This window comes from Terrapene carolina, unplaced genomic scaffold (assembly GCF_002925995.2).
Source record: "Terrapene carolina triunguis isolate 2854851 unplaced genomic scaffold, T_m_triunguis-2.0 Scaffold35022, whole genome shotgun sequence".
Taxonomy (NCBI): Eukaryota; Metazoa; Chordata; order Testudines; family Emydidae; genus Terrapene; species Terrapene triunguis.
Window position 1 is genome coordinate 1,482,837 of NW_020699373.1, and position 19,418 is coordinate 1,502,254.

Sequence of the window (19,418 nt, forward strand, 5' to 3'; positions counted from 1 at the left end):
AAACACCTATGTTAGAAAACGCGGGCACACTTCCTCACACAGGGGGACCATCATAAGTTCTAACATCTCCAGCTGCTTCCAACAACCCAGTGCTATCTCAGTCTTCTCCTTTATTTGGACAACTAGCCAGCTGCAACTTAGAGTCCTAAGTTACCTAGATGCTGGGTTGTTAAATCCACTGCTCCTGACAGGTAAAATATGGTGGAGAAGTGGGACTAGGTACAATCAGCAAAGGGAATACATCACAGCCTTCATTCGCTCACTGTCTCACATACACATTGGGCAAGAAAACGGACAATAGAGACATGCTGAAATGGGAAAGAATGGTAACTCTCTCTATCTTCTGTAGAAAGATCGCCCAGCCTGAGAGAGAAAGAGCTTGTACACCAGCTCCTTCTGTAGTTTCGACTACTTACAATGTGTGATATTTATCAGTTTAGTTACTGCTTCCCTTGTTTTTCCCCTAGTCATCTGGCTTCCTTCCTGTCTCATTACATTTCCTCTTTACTGAACATTTTGCCCCTGTGGAGAAAGCTCTATGCTCTCCTGACAACAAGCTGTAATGAACAGCGCAAGGAGGATATTGGCTCACTGGACTTTTGCCACAGTCTGATAGTGCCTTACCCATATGCACAACACAATGATGCACAAATCAGCAGAGTACTCACTGCCTCTTTGGTACTATAGTTTTTTCCTGCTAAAGACTGAGCTGTTTCACTCCAAAGATAAGGCGGCATTGAGGAAGGCAACTGAACCAAAAAGTACACAAGATGCTGAGATTTCTCTCTGGGAAAGGAGTTGATTCAAGGATACAGTAAAAAAGGTGGGATATAGATCAACTAAAAAAGGCAAAGCATGTTGGGTCAGATGACTGTCATGTTGTGTAAAAGCAGGTCATAAACTGGTTAAGATACAGGACTTCACGACTGCTTTTCTGTTGCAAATAAGTAAAAAGGAGAAGCTTTGCAAATAGACGTTTGTTCTACAGCTTGAACACACTATGAAGTGGGCCAGTTAGAAATCTGTTAAACCCAGGGATCTTCCCACCAGGGCATGTGCAGAAGCTTTGAGGTGGAGAAGGTATCTGCTTTGTTATACATAAATGTATCCAAACTATTGTTTTACTACTAAACCCACAAACTGTTTCTATTACTATGTAAATCTGTGGGCTTCTGAGGGTTTTTTGGTTTGTTTTTTGCTTTGAAAAAAATGTAAGCACAGATTTGTGCATGAAGATACTATGACGGTGCACAAAAACAAGGATGTTTACATTTAACTAGCCAATTACTGTGCAAACACAATTTGCAACCATGGTGTGCAATTCTGTGCCCACGTTTATGAAAATCATGTCCTGTGTGGCCCAATTCTTTTACCAAATGCATTAAAATCCATTGTTAAGAACATGAGCCTGTTCCATATCTCAGTTATCATCCTTCCATGGCTGTGGCTATTTTGCAAAACAAAAGGAAGCCAAGCTGAATTCAGTCTCCAGTGACCTCCCTCTTGAATACAGGAGCTCAAGTGTCTGCAGTCATTGGTTCAATCAAAGAAATCATTGGCAGGCATGTGTGCAATGGCTGTTAATTCCTCATGTGGGCTCCCATCTCAGATATTGGTTTCAGTAAAGTTATTAGTTACACATGCAGTAGCAAATATGGTAAGAATATGCGTGTGTGTGTGCGCGCGCGCACGCGCTTGCACACACACTCCCTAATCTCCACTGCCTCCCACCTTGTGGAAGCCTTTAAGCCTTTTGTGGAGTAGGATATAGTCAACACAAGGCAAGTTGTACTTTAGTGTGTGCTAAACTGAGTAACCCAACCAACTTAAGTACACACGAAAGTACAAATTTCCTCATGTTGACTAAAGTTCTAGGTGTTTGTTAGGTCAAGCTAGCTCACATGAAATATCACACCTTTAAATCCTAGTCAAGACTGGGCCTTACAGAGACTGACGGGTGCAAACTAGCTCTGCAAAGGATATCCCCGAGACTGAGTCACAAACAAACAAAGTTTTGCACCCCAGAGCACTGAATTAGCCCATGCAGCTGGAAATTTTAGCTGGACAATGGATAGAATTCTTAAAGCCATTGTTGACTGTCTGACATATAAAGAAGATTTAAAGATTTTTTGTTTGTTTTTAAATACAAAGGGGACTTCTGTTTTGATTTTTTATTTTATAGTAATTTAGGTCCTGTGTAGCCTGGTGGACTCTATGGTAACTGGAGAACTAGAGAAAATTGTCATCACCTACACCAAGAGAATGAAACATGAGCAACTGAGAGTTTCAAGTCAAACGGTTTAAAATGAGATTTGCTTGTTGGTGTATGGAAAAACATAACGGATCAGTTTGATGCTCAATGATTTGTTGTTAATTGAGGGTTGGTAAGAAAACAATTCAGTTTCAAGGCTCCAAAGAGTTCTACTAAACAAATAAATACAAACAGCAAGTTGTGTTTTAAACTTTTATGAAGTTTGAGAAAGACTGATTTTCCTTTGTGTATAGATACAACTGGGGGGGGGGGGAAAAGTCCTTTCAAGTATTTTTTAAAGACACCAGTAAAGCAATATGAAATGCCTCTATTACTTAAAGGAAAACTACCATACTCATTTTCCTCAGCACAGGTCTTACCACATATAAATTGTGAAATGTATTTTGGTATTAAGGGTCAGATTATGGTCTAATGCACAAATCTAACGGACTTCAGGGTGATCTGACATGAATACTGGAGGCCAGAATTAGGTCTATAGAATTTAATGGCTATTTCTGACATTATTTCTCATTTTATTGATGTGCTGCCGGTGCCCTCTGTATATCATTTGCAACACTCAGAGCATGAGATCCCCTGGGTAACAGGCTATCCACAGGTTTCCATACTAGGGTAATTCTTGCTTACTTGAGGGCTATCTGCTATATGTGAGGGGCTCGGGTAGCTGCACTGCCTCAAGAGCAGAGCAGAGACCAAGTTGTGATTGTGAACCACAAGTCGGTCCCTATTTCCTCTTGCTCCAGGAGGAGGAAAGTGATCCAACCTTTTACCTGGTGCAGCCAGGGCCGGCTCCAGGAACCAGCTGACAAAGCACGTGCTTGGGGCGGCACCTTAGAAGGGGCGGCCAGTGGCGGGGGGCACTCGCGGTGTTTTTGTTTGTTTGTTTTGGCCGGGCAGCGCAGGGGGTGTTTTGGCGGCGTGGCGCTGGGGGTTGGGGTGGGGTCAGGGGTTTGGGCGGCCCAGCGCTCGGGGGGGGTTGGGCGGGCCGGCGTTCCGGGGATTTGGGCGGCCTGGCCCGGCGTGGTGCTCCGGGGGGGGCGGGGTTCGGCGGCCCGGCCTGGCGCTCGGGGGGGGCGGGGCGGGGCTCTTCTTTTTTGCCTGGGGCGGCAAAAAAGTTAGAGCCGGCCCTGGGTGCAGCTTACTTACCCCTCCCTGCTGACTCTACCTTGCAGGCTTGTGTGTTGTGGGGGTGGAGATGGGGATCATAGAGCATGGGCTCCTCCCACAGCCCAGTCACCTGCACAAGAGTGGAAGTAGCTGACTTGTGGCAGCTGCTCTCCCCTACACATTTTGACCTGCCGCGCTGGTAGCCTGTGCAGAGAAGTAAGGGGGCACATTACTCCCCTGCCCAGGTATGCAGGCCACAAGGGAGCTCTGTGGGGAAAGTTCTCAAAGGCCAGCCCCAATGAAGGTCAATGGGAGCTGGTGCCTGGCTCCCACAGCTGCCTTTGAAAATGTTCTTCAATGTATATTTTTTTTAAACATTTTGCATATCAGTATAAAAGGAGCTGGGAGTGGTCCTATCTTTCTTAAAAAAAAAAAAAGTTATTTCCCTGCTAAACTGCCATGTTTTTCCTCCAATTGTCGGTGGAACCAAAATTAATACATTAGTCTAGAATTCAGTCATTAGATTTGGAATTTGATGGTAGTTTGCTGGCATCAGTGTATTCACAACAGTACCGGGAATATAGTTAATTGTTTTGCCTCTCCAATCCCTTTAACAATAGGGCACAAAACCTTGTAGGTCCTACAAAAACCATGGTTTTTCTTGATTTTATTTCTTTAAAATTAATAGTCAGTAATAAATACCCACTATACCCAGATATTTTGAATCTGAAGGATTTTACAACCAGCTAGAACTGATGTAGATCTAAATATAACATTCCAGGGTAATAATCTCTTCACATTGTGTACAAGTCATGCTTATTACCATTAACGAGTATTATGTATACACATCAAGAGAGAATATGCCCTTAGAAGATAGGCTGTAATTGCTTAAAAGAATAAAAATTTAATTAAGTGCTTGGAGATATTTTGAATGATCAATGTTAAATCCAAGTAAAATATAATCACTTAGTGATCTGATATCATAAGATCAATTATTGATGGTACACAGACAATAGTGCAAGTATGATAAAACCAAATTGAGGACAAGCTCTCAGAAGTGCTTCAGCTTCAGTACATTTTGACACAGAGATGGGGCTGTCAGAAAGGAGGCGGAATATTCCACAGGAATATTTAAGCCCCAGCAATTCTGAACGGCTACTGACCAAAACAACTTTTGGGCCACTCCGATTCAAACCATTAACCTAAAATGCAGTCCACTTTACATCTATAGCCAGTTCCTTAAATCAACCACTTCTGATAGTTAATGAATTGTAGAGATACAAGTTTGCAATAAATCTTGTGTAAAATTTGATTTGGGGGTGGGGAATAATAGCAATTGCTAAATGACTTGCTCTCTTTAGGATACATGTGATGTGTTTAATTGAAGACGATTCAGTCACAGGTTCTCATTTGATTTAGAATGTGGAGAAATTCATCACAGCAGCACACCTCTCTTCTGGTGACGTACACAGTTTATGACTATATAAAAAAGAAAAAGCCTGGAGGAGCTGATGTAAAAACTGAAATCCTCATCTTAGTCAAGCCAAGTTTCAGTGATTCAAAGAGCCTCAACATTTTGATCCTTACTGAAATCCTTTTAGCTAGAAATGGACCATGAAGGTAGTGCTCAAATGTGGATCTGGATTAGGTTTATGCTAGGGCTAGGATGCAAGGTTGCCGATGGCTCAGGTCCAGATTAGACAGCTCCAAAATATCAAACTGCTCTTGAGATTTCTGTGTGGGCAAAAAATCTCCCATGAATTCAGCTGTTCTTGCTAGATTTCATCTGTATTCCAACATGAACTAGAAAAAGTCCTCTTGTGGCTTTAGAGCCAACCCAGAACCTTAAGCCCAGGAATGAGTTTGGATTCACAGACCTGTAACCAAACACTCACCTTCCTCTTGAAATTCAGCTCAGATTCAAGTTCAAGTTCTAGTCTCACTCTGATTTTAGCATTAGCATCTAGAATTAAATGAGGGGAAAGAGACATGGGTTTGAGTGCTATTATGTACAGACCACCACCTTACTTAGTGGAAGAGAAATGCCCTATACAGAATATTTCAACACACACTAGAAGATTTGTTCTACAGATCAGTAAGTCAATTGTTAGAGAATTGCAAATATTTTGAAAGAGGTTAGTTTTATGTAAGATAGATGTACACTTAACCAGGGTGAAGAGAATTTGGAAACCCAGAGGAATGGAGTAATGGACAATGTCCTGTAGTCCTACCTCAGTTATCTGAACCAAGTTAACTGGAACCAGAGCTGTGTTGGGAATTGTAGGATAGGTGCAACAATTGGTCACGCAACTTTTGAATCTCAGGGGGCAGATCCGTAGCTAGTGTACACAGTCATAGCTCCATTAAAGATCTACCCAGGAAGTTTAGCGTGACTAACAATCAAAGATAACCATCAAGGATTGTTATTATGGCCTTCCTGCACTATTGTAGCTTGCTCTGAGGGAATGTCCATCCAGTGTGGTTTCTAGATAAACCAAGCACAGGAATATCCTGCTTTACCTGTTTTTAAGCTCAGTTTCTTTTTAGGCTTGTGGAAGGTTTCTTGGGAAGGTGGTTAGAATCAACTGGAAGAAGTCGGGTGTAATGCCATTATCTTAATTTTGTCCACAAGCTTTAGTTTATAGTGCTGTTTTGGGCGGGGATGGGAGGGCAAAAGGAGACACTGAAATATTTCACAACTACTGCCACTATTTCCAGTAGCTCAAGTAACTTCCTCTCAGTAAAATTCAGGCTGACACAGAAAGATAAACTTACTTCTTTCCTCATTATGTGAGAGGATTATCACAACAATGAACATCATGCCAAACTGAACTATTTGCTTAGCATGCTACCCGTGAATATTTCTGAGTAGCTACTCAAAAAAATTGACAGACAATTAATGGAATTCCTCCAAGATGCTGGCGGCGTGGGGAGGGAGGGCAAAGATGACTTTTGTTAAATAAGCTACAAAGTCTTAGGGGATTTAATCTACCAAACTCATAAACACGCACCCCGCCCCTCTCCCACATTGAGTGAGTCATACAATGACATGGCACTACTTGAACATTAATGATGTAACTTTATCAGCACCAAACATTCAAAACTCATAGTTTTGGAACATCTCCTAACCTCATGTCCATGCAGAAAAGATAATACCAATCCTCTTTCATAGGACTGCCAAAGTCTGTAGACACAAGCTGCAGGCATAGTGAAAATAAATACATCCTGGCACTAGGAATCCTCTTTTGATAAATCCTCTTCTGCATATTGGTAAATCTCCCTCGCTTCTGGCACGGTTGGCAAGCACGTGTGAACTCTCTTGCTGATATACTGATAAATGGTGAGGGTTAAGTCGTTCCAGTAGGAATTTCGCCTACCACAGATTTAATTTTGAACATTTCGCCAAACAAAGAAATGCTACTTAGCTGATTTGGAAAAACGCCCAAATCCTCTTCCTTTCTTCCTGGATGGACAATACTTTGTGACTCTGCCTGGGTTATGCAAGCTAGAGCCAAAGCCCAGTGAAGTCAATGGAAAGACTCCCATTGATGTCAGTGAATTTTGGACCAGGCCCATAGTCTAGAATTACTCCATGGGACATCGGATCAGGGTAATTCAATACTAACGCTTCACAGGATTTCTTGAAGTTCCAGAGCCAAGATGTTAGAAGTTCATGGGAAACAAAGCCACACTCCCAAATATGTTTTTGGATTCTCACATAAAAACCCCTTTTGTAACGCAATAGTGAGATGAATTACTATGCTGCTTGGAATTGTTACAGGAATTAATTCACTGGCACTCCTTTTAAGTAACACTGCTTCTCTATACACTGTGAGCTGTTGGGAAGAGGGATAGTTTTTCTTAAGGGCCATACTGCCTGCCAGAATGATAATACTGATGAATTGGAAAAGCAGGGTGATCCCATGTGTGGAAGCCTAGATAAATGCGTTAGAACTTGCAAAATGTACAAAGCATCTGCTGGAATTCAGGGACAAGATGGATTGCTACAGACTACTCTGGGGTTCATTCCAGGATCTTGGTTGTCAGCGTTTAACTCAATGGCAGCCCATGCTACCATACATCACACCAGCCATGCAGAAATGAGCATTCCCTTTTTAATTTTTTTTTTGTTTTCATCATAGTACAAAATTATATAGTAATAAACTTGGCAAAATTTGCTTTTTTATATAATTTAATGGGTAATATCGAGGTTTATTTTTAAGCTTTTTCAAAAAAATTTTCAGTTGAACAAAGTTTTAAGCATTTTTATTTTTAATTAATTTAAAAGTTTTCACAGTTGCACTTATAACCATTAAAAACAAACAGCAACATTGCGTCAAAATATATGCCCCTAAATCAAATTCCAACAAGTTCTCAAGCAGCATTTTTTCTTACCTTCCCTAGCTCTCAATCCTGATCATCATCAATGGATATAGTGTGTGTGTGTGTGTGTGTGTGTGCGTAACAAATTTACCAACAATAAATCTAATCTTTCCAAGATTAGTAACTCACCATTGATGAGAGAGATTGTTTTTAGGAAGTGATGAGGCCCTGGCCACAAGGAGGCAGTAGGGGACATCAAGGTTCCCACTGACTTTTTCTAATCTCCCAGATGGCAGAATCTGGCTCAGCACAGATTTAGAAGAGAACTTCTGGATCAATGCACTAGGGCAGTGGTGGGCAACCTGCAGCCTGCATGCAGCCCATCAGGATAATCCGCTGGCAGGCCGTGAGGCAGTTTGTTTACATTGACCATCCACAGGCACAGCCACCCGCAGCTCCCAGTGGCCGCGGTTCGCCGTTCCTGGCCAATGGGAGCTGCGGAAAGCAGCAGCCAGCATGTCCCTGTGGCTTGCGCCACTTCCCGCAGCTCTCATTGGCTGGGAACGGCGAACCATGGCCACTGGGAGCTGCAGGCGGCTGTGCCTATGGATGGTCAATGTAAACAAACTGCCTCATGGCCTGACAGCAGATTACCCTGACGGGGCGCAGGTTGACCACCACAGCACTAGGGGCAATGAGTGGCAATAGTCATTGCCTCTGTACAGCCTGCAGCTTCTCTGGTTTTCACAAGCCAGTTCTTTCTCCTCAACTCTATGCCTTGGCAGCAGACCTATCTACAGAGGCCGTGAAACCCTGAGAAAAAAAAAATAAAAAAAAAATGCTGCTCCTACTTTCCTACATTAGTGCCTCCTTCCCAGCCTGCCTTCTGCAGACAGAGCAGCTTTGCCAAAGTGATCAGTTTTGGGTTACACATCACTCATGATATTGGACAACAGAAGTTGGTCAAGGGACATCTATTTAGAACAGGTCACTGGACATCGGCAAAACCAGGGGAAATGAGCTAGAGTGCCATGGAGAAGTGACGTCGGAAGGTAACTGAAATACTTCTGATGGATTGTATTTACTGAGGGACAACCTATCCTACATTCTTAATGGCTGAGGGACAACCTATACGCATTACTATATTTACATTCCATAAGCTACTTTCAGTATAAACTTTTTATGAGTGATGTACCTGAATATTTGGATGCTAATATTTAAACTATCATTAAATTCATTAACCTTAATTTGGGATATTGCGGATGTATTTTATGACCTTTTAACCAAACTTTGTACGTTTAGATAATTTAAGCATTGTACCCAACTGTATAGAAACTCTCTTTAATCTGTGTATTAGATAATTTTAACATTAGCTTTAATAAAAATAAATTTGAATGCAGCGGCAATGAAATGTTATCCTTACTGGATGAGTAAAGAGCCACAGAGCATGTCCTTAGCATGTCCTATTTGAGCATGTCAACCTCACTTGCTATGCAGAGGGTAGGGGTGCCAAATCCCACTGAAGATGAGAGGGGGTGCAGACAGCTGTTCGTATCGGATGGTGTGATCTCTGCCTAAAGAGTTCTAGATGCCATTTGACCCTTCCCCTTTCCAGTGTTTGAAGACAGCTGATTGGAGAATCCTTGTAATTACTGAATAGAAACAAGACTTGAAGGGTATGTCTACAGTACCCACCGGATCAGCAGGCAGCGATCATTCGGTGGGGGTCGATTTATCGTGTCTAGTCTAGATGCAATAATCGACCCCCAAGCGCTCTCCCGTCGACTTGTGTACTCCACCGGAGTGAGAGGCACAGGCAGAGTCGACGGGGGACCAACAGCAGTCGCCTCACCGCAGCGAAGATACCACGGTGAGTCGATCCAAGTATGTCAACTTCAGCTACATTATTCATGTAGCTGAAGTTGCGTAACTTAAATCGATTCTTCTCCCTCCCCAAGTGTAGACCAGGCCGAAGTTACTGATGAGCAGGTCTAGGAGCTAAGCCTTAGACTTGGTAGCAGGACAGTGCTGCAGTGAAAGACAATGAAGAGGCAGCAGCCCAGGGGTTCCCTGCCACCCAGTGCAATCATGAAGTTCAGAAAGCTCCATTGCAGAAGGGACAGTGAGCGGCAACCAGCAGCAGAGATGAGAGGCAGCAGCGATAATAGTGGTGGCAAACAGCGGCAGTGATATCAGTGGCAAGCAACAGTGAGCCAGGTGCAGAGGCAGCAGCAAAGCGGTCTCAACATTTGCTTTTGGGGGCGGGGGGAAGGTGGACCCATGTGAATGCACCTCTGAACACTGGGTCTTTGCTGACTAACGACAACCATGAGTGGGGTGCATCAGAGGGAAAGAGGAGTGACCTGGTAAAGGGACATTTGTTCAGATTGTCACACCACGAAGTGGGAAACTGAGGCAAAGGACACCACCCAGCGCAGTGTTAATTTCCCCAGATTATAGGGTAGGGCCGCGAGCTGGCTCTGTGTTGTATTGTTAAGAGGAAGTCCTAGATATTGAACATAATCTTTGTTACCAACGCCACCTGGTAGGAGGGTTACAATTGCTCCTGGGTCTTTTACTCATGCTCTTTAAGGACTTAGAAGGAGGCAGCAGACGCAGCAAAACAAATCTCATTGCTTTACCTACTCCTTATTCTGTTCTGTCCATTGATGTCTCTCCAGTGACTCCCTGCGGAGTCCCTCCACGACTCCATTACAGTTCAGGTGCTTCAGAGAGCCAACTTCCTCAAAAAATTGATTTGAAAAACCCAAACAAACCTCTAACTGCTAATGTAAAGCCTCAGGTCTAATGTATCCCTCCATGGAACCAGCAAGGAGGGTTAATGAAGTGTTTTCTCTGTCTGTGCAACAAGAGAAGGAAACTCCCTCATAACTCACTGGCTGCCAGCAAATACAAGGTCAAAACACCAAGTGCTAGATACACAATAAACAGCTGGGTAAGTAACTGCCATTGTCTTTACTTGGGCGGAGTTAGAAGAGAGATTAAAGAATAAAGGGAGAGAGATGCATGGTATATGAAGATGGAAACAGAAGAGGAGAGAGGACAGGAGACGCACAGCACAGTTAAGTATTTTTTCTTCATTTTGTTTTTATTTTCTCACTTCATGTTTCTCTGATTTTCCTCCTCCTTCACCAGATGGCTGTAATGATTAAATGCTGAGAAGATAACACTTCAAACCCCAGCAAAAGAGGTGCATGGCTACTTGCATTCAGCTTCAAATTTGCATTCAGATCCAGAGCCACCTATATTCATAGGATTTCGGTCAGGCTGACTGCCCTCGGGTAGGGGAGAAAAAAAGAATTGGGAAGATTTCTACAGCTGGCAGGGAATCAGGGATAGTGAGAAATCCAAATAATACAAAACCCACAGGTCCAAAGCTTGGCCCTTGTCTACACTACAAACTTATGTTGGTAGAACTATGTTGCCAGTAGTGTGAAAAACCCACATCCCTGAGCAACGCAGTTACAGCTCTGTCTGCACCGGAAGTTTGGTCAATATGTAGATGGAAGGGCTTATCCAGTCAACCTAGCTACGGCCTCTCAGGGCAGCAGAGTATCTACACTGACCAGAGACTCCCTCCCATCAGCGTAGGTAGCGTCTTCACTAAGTGCTACAGTGCCGCAGCATTGTAAGTGTACACAAGCCCTCAGTGGTTCTCAGGATTTGTTCTTTAGGGTCAGATCTTTCTCCCCCAGCCAGTGCTCTCCTACCCCCAGCATTTGTTGAGGTCCCGAGTGTTTCAGACTGCCACACCCCCTGTGCATATTGTGGCAGGATACCCAGCACCATACAGTTACTGAGGTTGGCATTTCAGTCTCAGCTCATCTCATACTACCAGGCCAATTTCCTCTTTCCTCCATTTATTTAACCAGGATGCACATTTGCTACTGCAGAGGAGCCAACTTCAGAAAGCAGCATTAAGGAATAGCACCAACATCCTCCCTGACCCCAGTGGCTAACTATCTTCTGCACAGCGGGGGAGACAGAAAGAAGTGCCTGAGAGATTCAGGCTGTAGGAAAATGAAGTCAACCACAATTACCATCGCATCCATTTTCTAACTATTTAAATGGGATTGTAATTGCATAAAATTACTAATTTTGTTCATTAGAGTTCAATTAAATTCATCTGAATCCAGGATAATGGCATTGTTGTAGTACAGCCATATTAAAGATGAAACACTCTCTCCTGACTGTTTTCCTTTGAGGAAATAAAGTTTTGCTTCTAATGAGCCAAGATACAAGGCATCTTTTACAACAGAGCAATGAAGATTGCAGATTTGGGAACAGCAGGCTTATTTTTATTATAATAAACAGCCATTTCCTTGGTTACCAAAATAAATAGACTTGATCGTGGATCTTTTGTATTTTAGGGGAGAAAAAACCAGATAGTTAATAGCTTCTTAATCATATTACAGTGAGGTCTTTGATAGGCAACAGGAGGTGGCCTAGAAGTCTTGCTCCAGGGCATTCTGTGTTCCAGGCAGATATTTAATTTCGAGCTCAATTGGGCTGTCCTTGGGGAGCAGAACCTTTTTATTTCAGGAAGTGAATTAAATTCCCAATTGAGCTGAAAATTAACTATCTGCCTGGAACACAGAATGCCCTCGGGCAAGACTTCTAGGCCGCCTCCTGTTTCCATATACACAGGATGTGTATGGTCCTCATGTTTTCTAGTCATGGACCTCTTCCCAAGGCACACCTTATGGGAAAATCCAACAGAGCTAAATAGGGGGCAGGGGGGACAATGAGTTGTATAGAAAGGGCTCTAAAACATTGACTTTTAATAGAGAATTGTTCTAAATGAACACTTTGACCATCCTATATAATTTGATAGGAAATTATACCCCAATCTTTGGAGTTCTATGCGTTTATTTAACATTGCTATAGAAAGATCATCATTCTCTGTTAAAATTCTACACAACTTTTACTTTAAGGACCAGGTGGTATGGATTCCACCTAGTGCTTATAGAAATCTAGGTAGAGACATTCTTTATTATTCTATATCACAATGTACATAGTCTTTAATTTTGCCCTTCGTTTGTTATATTTTCTATATAAAAAAATTTAAATCTATGACTTATTTTATATAAACAAGAGAACAAAATCCTCCATGAGAGAGTAGTGTGACTCTCTCCTTTGTAACAAGTTAAATTTAAATTGAACACAAATAATGGCTGTTGCCTCCAGGAGTCTCCTACAAAGGGCAACACACATAAATTATCACAATCACTACATCTTGCACAGGAGACACTGGGACAGAATTAGTCAATGCTATAGAGTTGCTAATCAGAAATGGTTGCAGAAACCTGTGTTAATTTCCTCTTATGTTTTACATTGCCCCGATCCAAGGTAAGTGATCGCCTCTATCTATTGGTACTGCCTCTAATTAAACATTAGCAGGTTTCATGCTTCTTTGATGACAAACACTGTTGAGAAGTGTTTTTTCCTAAGGGAGACCAGAATCAGGAGAGTGGGAATGGAACACACATATTGTACCTCTAGTCAGTTCAAAACCAGCACAGGAACTGAGCCCTCTAATCAGTGGCTAGAGCTGCACATTTAAAAACCAAGTTAAAACCATTTCAAAAAAGGTGTATGACATAATTTGGGCCAGTCAATGTGGTCACCCCTATCTGCCCAGGTCTGTCAAACCATATACTACTGGTTGCAGTAGCAGAATTTGAGACATATTTGGATCCATTATTAAACAGAGACCCCTGGCCAACGAAGACTGCCAATAGGTAACAAAATCTTTGCTGTTTGACAATTTAGTAACCCATATAAAAAGAATTCAGTCCAATTCCTAGTGGACAAGCAGCCACATTATAGAAACCACTTCAATTGGTACTTTAGACTAAAAGCAAGTATAGTGCGAGGTGCAGATACACACCCTGATCGTGGGAGCCCTGGGCTCGTGAGACCCCCACAACGGGCCGGTTCTGAGAGCGTGCGGAGTCGGTCGACGCTACACCCGGCTCATGAGACAGCTCATGGTGTCCAACACCATCAGGTGGTCCAGAGACATTTATACGGAACACATCACAGGACACCGCCAATACCACATTGAGTAATCGAGACCGCCGACCAGGGAAATAGCCCACTTCCTTCCCTGACGGCCCAAGGGACGCACCCCACCCATGTACTCATTCGCTGCACCAATACTGACTTGGACTCCTTATAAATTCCATGGGTGGCGTACCCGAGCCCACCTATCCACTTTAAAAAACTCTTGCACCCCAATCTGGGTTTATGCCGGTTATGTGATATGTATGTATCTCTACATCCTTGCAACCGTTACCTGTAATCCCTCATAACCCAAGCCTGACCCCAGATGTACAGTACCTTCCCTCTTAACTTGTGTATATTTAATTTTAAACATTAACTTTAATAAAAATTTTAAATCAGTTTAATGTTGGATCCATCCTCTATCATGGAACAACCATATACCTATTTGAGTATATGATCACCTCAAGGAATAGCACAGTCAGTTTTAAGGTCCACCTTGCATGTGAGTCAGTACCACATTATCTCGTTCTTCACCAGCACTGAAGCACCCCCACTGGGAGGGATTTCATTCTGCTGCTTCGGGGAGCCCTAGTTCTCTCTACTCACCAGTGTCCGGAACAGCCTAAGCAGGACTTACCACATCTCTCTCCACAGTGGCAAACATTAGGACAATTCAAATACTCTCCTACAGTACCAATGAATTTTTCTTCTGGAACTCCCAGGTGACCCTTGTTCTGGCACTACTAACTCAGCCTTCACGGGTGCCTAGTTTAAAAGCTTCACACTAATTGTGTCCTCCTGCTGGAGGCTTTATTAATGCCACAGCCAGAAAGCTGCTCATTACAGTTCAGCTGAGGTTGGTTTCCAAGCTGGAGCTCATTTTCTAACCATGGCTCCAAGCTGCTTTTAAAACTCCCCCTGTAATTGATTTGAATTTCTAGCTTAGGGTGGGAGGGAGGCTTAGTTTAGACACAGATGGCTGTGGGTTTTTACTGGGTGGAGGTCATCGCTGATCTGGGAGTAGTGAAGGAAGATGGAATCCAGGGGGCTGATTCTCAATTGACTTGAGCATTGCACTGTAACTTGCAGCTGGCTAGTGTGAGTGTAAAAAGCTGCCCAATCAGAATGGCTGTATGGCACATCCACTTCACACAAGTGTAAATGAGCACACACAATGCAAAGCACTGGAGAATCAGGCCTAATGTCTTTTCTATCTTCAAATTCTCGGATACTGTGCTCCTTGTTGGAAGCTTCAGCAGAGAAACCAAGGACTGACTGGGCCTAGAGAATGATGTAACTCCACACCTGGAGTACAGGGAGGTTTGTACTAGCAGTGCTGATGCTGGGGAATAACTGCAGGGCTTTGGTCTCTAGGGCTCATCAACCAGCTGTATTGACAGGCACTAAATTCACTCAAGTATTTATTTTAATTATGTTTACTGAATTGTCACACAATCATGCAGCTAAATCTATTATCTTAATAATCGCATTACAAACTGTTATCACTATTTTTCATTTTAACTGTGCTCCTGGAATGTTTTCTGACTGTTCAGAGGCAGAGGCTGGGTGCAGGAAATGAGCAGTTGACACAAACAAGGGAGAGGATTGTGTTTGTAATGGCAATGGGTTGGGAGGAGGAAGGCAGGACAAGTAGAGGTGGGAACTCAAAGAGGGCAGGAGCAGCAGTGTAGTAAAAGAAAGGGAAAATAAGGAGCATAAGGAAGAGAGATAGGGCAGAGGAAAACTAAAACTCTTTCTCTACAGCATGGGACCAACACACCACTAACGCGAGTGCCTAATACATTAGGCCGTCTGTGCTTGAAATAGTGTCAGTATATTACATACGAATAAAAGAGACAAGCAGCTGCAAAAGAGATGTTAATTTCCCTATTTCACTTAGATCCAACTTTTGACAACCTGTATGCACTTTGCTGCAGAACTGAGAGGCTTTGACAAGTCCAGCAGCTTCAAGTAAAACACAGCCAATCTACATTTTCGATACCTTGCTGCCCTTTTATGTGCTACATATCTTCCCATTGCTGCAAGGCCACGTACTTGGCTGCTTTCATATCCCACTCATAGTCACATTGTTCACCTTTCCATTTTTACTGTTGCTAGCACTCTCTGGAGCAAAAGCAGAGGAAATGTCCTCTTAACTAGAATCCATCATACTTTCTACATTCCCTTTTAGTTTCAATCATTTCCACAGCAGCCAGATTCTTCTTAGAGAAAAGATACTGTACCTAGACAGCTGAGTTAGATTTTTTGAGCATAAAAAATTAAGAACACAGGACCTGGGTGGAGGATGTGTGTGTTACCGAAAATGCTTGATTAAAAGTTCAGCAGCAGTATCACAGGGCAAACATTTTAGTGTAATTTACTGTATTTACTGGCAAAAATTAGAAATTATGGTTACATTACTGTCCACTTTCCAGGAACAGTGAGCATTTGAGTCTAAATGTAACCCATTGTCCTTAACAAAAGAGCTGACAGCCCGACAGCAGAATACTTCTTACAGATTTACACTTATTCTTCCTGGGGAAATTGATATGGGAGTTCAAATTTCAAACACCGGGCCATTAGTAAGATGGCATTTGGATGCTCCAGCTACTACCTACACCCATACACACATTTTATACCCCCAAAGTACTGAGCTGAGTGCCCAAATACAGGATTTAGACCTCCTTCTCAGTCCCCCCTATTTGAAAACCAGGCCCACAGATGAATGGGTGAGACCTGGCTGGGTAAGACTCAGTCTACATAAGATGGAGGTAATGTTGCTAAGCTAGGGGAACCATCTGGAAGATTTTGTGGGAATTATATCAGCATCCCTAAGGGAGGCCCTGTGATTGCTGTTTGTAGTACAAGTTAGCAAGTTAGGGGGCTTGCCTGTTCCGGCCTGATGCCCAATCTGAAAGGAGTGAACAGGGCCGCAGCCTCTTCAATCCATGGCTCTGGGACCTGAGCAGGTGGTGAGTTCCCAAGTGGAATTCAAGGTGCTGGTTTTAACCTTCAAAGCCCTATTGGTTTGTGAAGTTGCTGCCTCTCTTCACAATGCCATCCTGCTGCAGCTAGAGAGCTGGAGCTTCCTGGATGTAAACAGGAGTGAGCTGCCAGCAGATCATGCCTTGGCTTTAGAATTTGCTTTCTCCCCTTGGCCGACAGCGCTCGGATTTGTTACCCTTCCAGGCACACCACAAAGCTTATCTTTTCTCTCCAGCGTTTCAGGAGAGGCAGGTGGCTCTTTAGTTTTTAACAGAGGCTTGGGGTTCTGCATCAGGCAGGGTGTGGGATGGAGGCATGAGGATTTGGGAGAATCGGATTGCTGGAAGTAGGTCTGGAAGCGTAACAATTGTTATTGGTGTTTTGCTGTTTTGCATGGTGGAGGCGTATTTGTTTTGTAAACCACACCCACAGCTATTTGGAGGAGGTCACTTTTTGGATTGTTCATAAATCTAAGTAGATCAAAAAATAGAGACTTGCACAATATTGAAATCAATACAGATAGGCTGTGTCCATTGCCATAGTAAGATGGTGGGACCATCTCCGGTTGCTAGCACCCTGATCCCCATGCCTGCTCTGTAACCTGCATTTGCCACCTGGTTAACATGGGGCTACTCTCCCCCACTGTCCCTCTGCAAATTAAACTTTCTCCCATAACCCTCTGAGGCAGCTACAGCATGGGATAGATGAAGAGAGGGAGCTGGGAGCTGGTGCTTATTTCCTATGGCCCAGTTGGGGCTAGGAAACCCCCTTAAGAACTCACTCTCAGCTAGTCCTGAACTCCAGGTGGAAGAATTTGTTTTTTAGTTATATAATTTGTTTAGTATTTAATAATTAGCTAGGGACAGATTTCCTCATGTGAGGACATGAGAGTTTGTGGAGCATGCAAAGTAGGGCCACCATGCAGAGGGCCATGTACAGACATTGACTCAAATTAGCATGTTAGGGGCCAGCAAACCTGTGAAGTTTTTAACTCTTATCTAAGCCACGGGTCCAAGGGCTTGTGTCCTAACTAATTCTGAAGGCATCAGAGCCTTTGGTGAAAGCCAAAAAATACATTAGATGAGTATTAATGATCTTGGTGCGATCTACAATAAAAGAAAAGAAATTCAGCGAAGCTCATCTTTGGTTTGTCACAGCTATTGCAGCATACAGAACTATGCCAAGATAAGAATGTCTTCAGCTATCTGCACTACCTGGACAGTCGTAGGTTATGCACAAATGGGGAAAGAGACCGACAGACACAGAGATAAAGGGATCCTAGGAAAGAAATTATACTGGCTAACAGAGCCGTACGAAAAGTATAAAGCATAAAATCTTGATAAAAAGAGATGTTCCAAAGTGCAAAACAGTTTCTCTGCTACCGGGAATACCACATAATTCACTAGAGAAAATGGATTACATGCTTTGACAACAGCGAGGGCATGTCAGAGAATGTTCTCATAGCAGAACTAAACCATAATTGCCATGTGATTACAACTTCCGTTGGGCCAAAATCAGTAGTTTTTATTCAGCCAGAGCTCCCACTGATGCTAAGCCGAGTTTTGTACTGAGGGAGTGTAGCTCCAATCCTGCACTTGAAAAAAATTGGAGCTGCTAGCTGGGTGCAGAAGAGGAAACCCTGGTGTCCGGCAGTGCTGCACCCCATCCTGCATCTGGCCTGCTGTATCGAGTGAAAGCCTGCACTTACTTCTCCTATAGAGCCGCAGGAGTGCTTTTTCAGCCCCACTGCTGTCTCCAACACGTCAATATACATGAGTGTGTCTGGGAGGGCAGAAGCCTGGCATGGGGATAGAGACGGACACATGGAGAATTCTGCAAGTGTGGACCAAGTGATTGCACTTACAATGTCTCTGTACACAATACGGAAGCTGTACAAATCTCTGTGTGCCTCCTTCCATGGCATATGGTGGTGTGGGACGGGTCCATAAACTAAAGAGGTCCATCCCATTTCAACTAAAGGAAAAATTAGTTAGTGGTGTAAATTAGTTATTAGGCAAGCACTGAGAAAACACATGGGGTTGGGTGCCAATACTATCCTTTTCCACAGGCCTCTCTGAATGGCCAGTAGCCTTTCCTTTAAAACACATCGATAAACGAACAGCTCTGATGGCTAGTAACTGCCCTCCTGGGTCTCTCTCAATTGCTTTCTGTGACTTTTAAAAAGAATAATAACGGCCATGTATTCCCTTCTATCCATGGAGGGGGGGGCGGCCGGAGCCCCGGGGGGAGGGCGGCGAGCCCCGGCGGGGGCTTGTCTCTCCCCCCGGCGGCCAGAGCGCCGGGGGCAGGGCGGCGAGAGGGCGGCGAGCCCCAGCTGGGGCTCGGCTCTCCCCCCGGCGGCCAGAGCGCAGGGGGGAGGGCGGCGAGCCTGGCTGTGGCCCCCTCTCCCCGGTGGCCGGAGCGCCGCGCCGCCCCCCTCCAGGTGCCACCCCAAGCACAAGCTTGGTGGGCTGGTGCCTGGAGCCAGCCCTGCTTCTATCTCTATCTCAGCAGTTAATATGAGAGACATTTTACAATGAGCTCACTCACAAAGGTATTTTATGTATATTTTCTATAAATGCCGACTGGTATGTAGATTATGGGAAACACCATAAATCAAGGCCCTGTTTAGTGACATGGAATCCTCCCAGATAATTTATTCCCTTGTCCCCGTTTCTCCGTGGAGCCTTGTCCCATGACACAGCTG